General features: G+C 32.2%; 1 long non-coding RNA gene across 1 annotated transcript; it reads right to left on the reverse strand.

Annotated features, from left to right (window-relative positions):
- Positions 1-351: 351 nt before the first annotated feature.
- Positions 352-4,960, reverse strand: LOC148281804 (uncharacterized). Its single transcript, XR_015822272.1, has 3 exons — positions 4,823-4,960; positions 4,544-4,679; positions 352-1,624 (listed from the first exon to the last, which is right to left on the reverse strand). It is a non-coding gene; the product is annotated as an uncharacterized LOC148281804 (long non-coding RNA).
- Positions 4,961-6,005: the final 1,045 nt, after the last annotated feature.

The following is a 6,005-nucleotide window of genomic DNA, read 5'->3' on the forward strand; positions in this document are numbered from 1 at the left end:
AGCCAGCGATGGACAATACTTTGAATCATAAATTTATAGTCAGTTTTGTACAATAAGGCGTCAAATTGAGGAAAAAAAACAGAGGAAGCAAAGTTGTAAACCTGATACATATTTTTAAAAGGTCCATCTCATGGTGTAGAATAAGGGTCTAAGTCATCCGATTTGTGGTCAAGTTAATTACTGAGTTTGGTTACCATGCATGAACGGGTTTGTTTCCCGACATGGTAAAAATGAAATGTTGAAATTTTACATATAATGATTTTTGAACTATAATATTTGACTTCCGACATCACTAAATATAAAGCTATCACCTCTTTCAAAGTCAATATTTTGTTTTTAATAAAAAACTTATTTAATCTATTAATTTGATTTATTTTTTACATACTATAAAATTATGTACAACACTAATATGTTAATAAAATACATGGGTGGGGTTGAAAACTTAATGAACGATTCGGTAGTGCGATGGCAAAAGGTTTCTGTTTTTTTTTTCCGTTTGATAAATTTGTTTCACAAAACTCTCAAATGGTGCAATATTTTATGTGGCAAGGATATATTCCTTACTATACATATTTTATTTTTATTTTTTCTCATAAAAACAAAACACATGATAGAATTTATACAATGGTTTCAATATATAATACATAATATTGTCGGGTTTCTGGAACAAGTTGGTAACTAACATTTTACTAGTTGTGAGATATTGCACTTTTAAAGTTAAAAGCTCATCCCAAATCAATACAGTCAAACTTGGTTATAACGATCACGGAAATAGAGATCTCAGATGTAACGAAGAAATATTCACAACATTTTATTTTATGGTTTTCTCTTTATACATTTATTCACTTTTATAACGAGCTACTTCTCAGACATACCGAACAAAAATATTATCAACAGTTGAGCAAAAACTATTAAATCGTTTAGAAACATAATTTAAAAAATAAGAACCTGAGTAATAAAATCTAAACGGGCAGCTAACTTAGGACTGATGCCGCTGGGCATTGGGATCGGATGATGTTTATGACACTATGTAAGAGTCTAAGTACCTAATTGATGTTTTTACCGACAACATTGAAAAAATACCTGACATGGCTGAAATTGCTTGTAAAAAATCCAAGCCCAGTAAGTCCGGCTCGGCACCACATTACAATTTACAACTTCTTTTGTAGTTCATGAATGACATCCTTATTTCAGGGGTTTTTACAACGCTCTTCAGTTTTAAAAAATGTTTTATGGTCAGCAATACGAGTGAGTGATGTCAGAGCAGTCAAAAACTAACCCTTGAATTATAAACATGTCTATTAACAAGAGGAAGTGTCTCTCAATTCGTGAAAAAATTAAATTAAATAACCAATTGACATCACGCTATCGAATTGTTATTTAACATTGAAAATGCAATTTCTATTTAAGTAGTGATTGTCTTAAGATGGAACTGTTTTATTATCTCGTTTCAATTCTCCTTCATATACAGTTTCTGCAAATTCTTGAGATCGTAACATTCTACGTTTTCGTTTATATGGTAAAATTACTTTAAAAATAGAATAATATGTTCCGATTATTGCAACGAATCCTAAACCAATTTTTAGACGTTTTGGAATTTTTTCAAACACACTCATTTTGCTTCCTGAAACAATAATTATTGTATTATTAGTATTAATAAAACGATAATATAATACAAAAACATAAAAATTGACAAACTGGCTATTGGCTACATAATAAAAACAAAGAATACAACAATTATGTATTTAAGGGAATGCATGGTGCTTATTTTGTTCGTTTATTTATTACATCATACACATAAAATTATTATCATCGTTCCCTTTCCGCACCTAATAATGCATAGGGCACTGCTTTGGTACACCAATCGCAGTGTATCTTGATCATTTTTGTTACATGAAGGTATGAAGATCAGTCTTACGCTTCAGTTACCAGTCCAGGGATTATGAAATATTCTAGCGTAAAAATACATTTTTAAATAAATATTTTATGTCAAACACGTCGGGAATCAAACCCAAGACCTTTTGCACGGCAGGCAAACACGCTGACCACTACACCACGAGGCCGACAAAAAATTATACATTAATATAAATTTCCTTAAATATCTAACTTTGGTATATAACTCCGTTCTAGTCTTAGAACGTCTGTCAAATTATACAAACAATAATAAAAAACAAACAAAAAAAAAATAAAAACAATATTTTACAATAAGAAAGATCTCAAAATACAATTTAAACAAGAACATGTGTTGGCCAACTATCAGCCATCATTAATCTCTCAGACTCTTTGCGACCTTTTCAGGATGGTTCTTATAAATGACATTTGTGCTTTTGCTGTTGGGTCCAACTCATGCTTGGTAAAGCGACCCCAAGCAATTACACCATACGTCATGACAGAATTTGCTAGTGCAATGTAGAAGCATTTCAAGTCTGTATTCTTAGGTAGGAAGAAATGTATCATACGCTATTCTTATATGAAATTGTTTCAATATGCATATCCCACCTTAAAAACCTATCAATTTTAATATCTATAGTAGGGCCAATTTAATAGGTCACATTTGACATTTGTCAGTTTTAGCTTCATAGTAAGGTGACCTGCTTAAAAACATAAATTAAAGTGAATAAATCGATTCGGACTTCAAACATAATATATGTGAATTGAATTCAGTTACTATGAAAAAGTACTTATAGGTACAGTAATTTTATTTAAAAAATCATAAGTCGAATCCCTGTCCCATTATTATTTTCTATCGTAAATTTAAGGAACAAAATAAGATAAGTACATAATTTAACAAAATTATCAACATTAGATTTTTCTGGGTAACATCCCTAGTGTTTAAAAAAAAACGGGTTCACTGATGCAACATTGTAAGAGGTTTAGAAAAGAAAAAGTTTATTATGTTTAGAATGGTTTATTAGTGAAAGTAAATCGTAAAGTTACCTTCTTTTGTCATTATTACAACAAATATGTAACCGTAATTGAAAAAAGTTAAGCAATTGTGCAGTTTTAAATTCGAAAAAATAAATAATATTTTATTACCGCCCTTAAGCTAGGGTTTCCTAGGACAGCGATGCCCGTATCTTAACGGCCTTAATAAACGGTGATGCGGTGGACAGCCGTCGCAATGGTGACTAGAGAGTGGTTTTATTTTTTAACTATGTTATCAACACTGTTTTCCTAGGAAACCACTCTCTAGTCACCGTTACGACGGCTGTCCGCCGCATCGCCGTTCACTACGGCCGTTAAGATACGGGCACCGCTGTCCTAGGAAACCCTAGCTTTACAAGGTTATGTTGTTGAATTTTGATGAAGTGTCAAATGACCTATTAAATTGGCCCTACTGTAGTATGCTGTTTCAGTTTAACAGCGATTTTTCAATTACCGAACTCAAACAGGGCTCAAAACTTGCATATTGGCATGCTTATTAACATAAACATCCTGTATTGCACAAATTGTAGCGCAAAGGGCCTGAAGTTTTAAAAAAATTGTAAAAAACACCGAATTTAAATTTTTCGCTCAAAATATATGGGTAACCTTTTTACTTTTAATAGCATCTCAGTACTTCATTTAAGTTTCCTGATAATAAAAAACATATTTAAAGACATCTTGAGTATACGAAAAAAAAAATTTTATTTTTTAAAATTGGGTTTATCGTTTGCCCATTTCACTTTTCTTAAAATGAAATGACCAAGAACTCACCACAAGAAGGTGGCTGTAATATGAGTTCCACCAGCACCCTACCAACCAACCAATTCGGGTGTATTATAAAATGTTATTTTGGCGAGGGCGTTGTCTTAAAATCAGATGGAATATCGAATCTTAGCATTATTGATCTCGATAAAAAAATTGCTCTAATAAAGCTATCTTATTTTTTGTTCACTTTCTTTATTGGAGAATCTGCGACTAGGTTGATGTACCTTTTGACAGCTTGAGTATGGCATGAAATAATTAGTTTTTGTTCAGAGATTTATTTAATCTGATAAATTTGATAGAAATTGTCTATCAATCAAGATAAATCAATAATACCGATAAAAAAATCGGAAATTCTTTATATTTAATTTAAACACAAGCCTACATGTAATTACTGAATGTGAAAAATGTATTTTATGACTTATTATTTTTTGAACTCTTACTGTACAATATTTGATAGCATCTTGCACTTATAAGAAACTCAAGGCCACTGCTCCAATATAAAAATCCTAAGTATAAATGACAGATATCACAAATCTAACGTAACCAAAAATGATATGAGGAATTGAACATTGAAAAGCAGAAAAATACTACAAGGGGCAGTGAAAATTAAGGCTGTGGTACTTGCGTATTTTCTTTGCGCATCAAAGTGAAAAAAGACAAAACCAATACATAATTTTAAATTTGATAAATTGTCGACAAAATTACAATGTAAATGATTTTAACCAAAAGGTGTCAAACCATTAACTTAATGTGAATAAAAATCACAAATCACCCTTCCATCCTTCCATTAGTAAGTTTATCGTGTAATCAAAGAGTCAAAATGGAATAACAAGTATCTGAAAAATTATAATACCTTCGCTGGTAGTTGATTTTGTTTTGGTAAAGACTTAAAAATAGGCACCCAGATATATAGTCCACCAATCACACCTAATACAGATGCAATTAAAACCTGTGATTTCGATAAGCCACCCGTCCGGAAGATCCTCATGCTAGAGTAAATTTAATATGCTTTTATTTTTCCACCAGTTAATAAAGAAGCTATATAGATTTTCTGGTTATATTTTAGGTTATACAAGAATACGAATAATTTATAGGTTATGTTATATTTAAATTACGTATATTATAAACCCACCTATTGTCAACTACGACAACTACTATATAATATATAATCTGTGCTTATTGTGTCAAATTCTCAATCAGACTTGCCAACCTTCAACTGATATACGGTAGTCAGAATACAGGTAACACCTTAGAGTAATAATATGCCACTGATTAATAAAGTTGTTCATACGGACAAAAACGACACTATGATTATTAACCCCGAAGTTAGCTACAGTTTACAGCAGTAAACCCAAACCGTCCGTTACACGTTTGTTTTCGTCAGAATTTTTTTTTTGGGAGCGACACGTTGACAATAAACGAATCACTATAGTCACAAGGTCCTGTCCGTATGTGTTCACATGAGGACAATGTGACAATTGGCGGCCGCGCGCGGTGGTGAGGGTAGTAATTGTTTCGTGGAAATAGCCTGCCCGTCTATCTAGGTGGTAATGTCTCGGGACAATTTTTTGTCCTGAAAATTCCTGACAACGGTCGAGTCCTGAGATAAAAAAACTTTATTTTATTACTTATGCCCATAAAAAATTCTTACTAATGCTCACTTTTCAAAAAAATACGTTTTTCACGAGAGGAATTGGACAAATTTAATAAAAATGTTTGACCAAAAAAAAAACAAATTTACTCGTATGTAACCAAATCTTAGTGGTTTGTAAAAGAATGCGGACTACAAAATAATTGTGTAGACAAGTCTCTAAAGATACCCGCAGCCGAGAATGATTTTTTATCTGATTTGAGCTAACGATATTAAAATAAAATTAATTCCAACGATTGGAAATACTTATTTATTTAAACTCTAGATTTTCAAATAATTTAACATTACACAGATGCAATACAATTTGTGGGCCATTTTCAACGAGTTGTAAATAACTCACTATTAGAACATGGGAATCAAGTTGGGGTAGAGTAGGATTCAAACCACGGACCTTTGAGCTGCGAGTCCGAGACACAAGCCACGGGACCACAACCCGCTCCCAATACCTTTATTTAATCCATCACGTGCTGTCCGGTAAACGTCACACGATTCGTTTATTTACAGTGATTACTTTTTACTCGAAGCTTCTAGTAAAAATGTATGGATATAGACAATAGAGTATTGATCGACAGTAACCACTTCCATACGACCCAAAGATTGTCAAGCGCTGTGGCAACCAAACTCTAAACATCATATATTTATTTTTCAGTTGGTGTTCCTGTTG

Source organism: Micrasema longulum, unplaced genomic scaffold (assembly GCF_059751315.1).
Source record: "Micrasema longulum isolate JH-2025_06_02 unplaced genomic scaffold, ASM5975131v1 h1tg000406l, whole genome shotgun sequence".
Lineage (NCBI taxonomy): Eukaryota > Metazoa > Arthropoda > Insecta > Trichoptera > Brachycentridae > Micrasema > Micrasema longulum.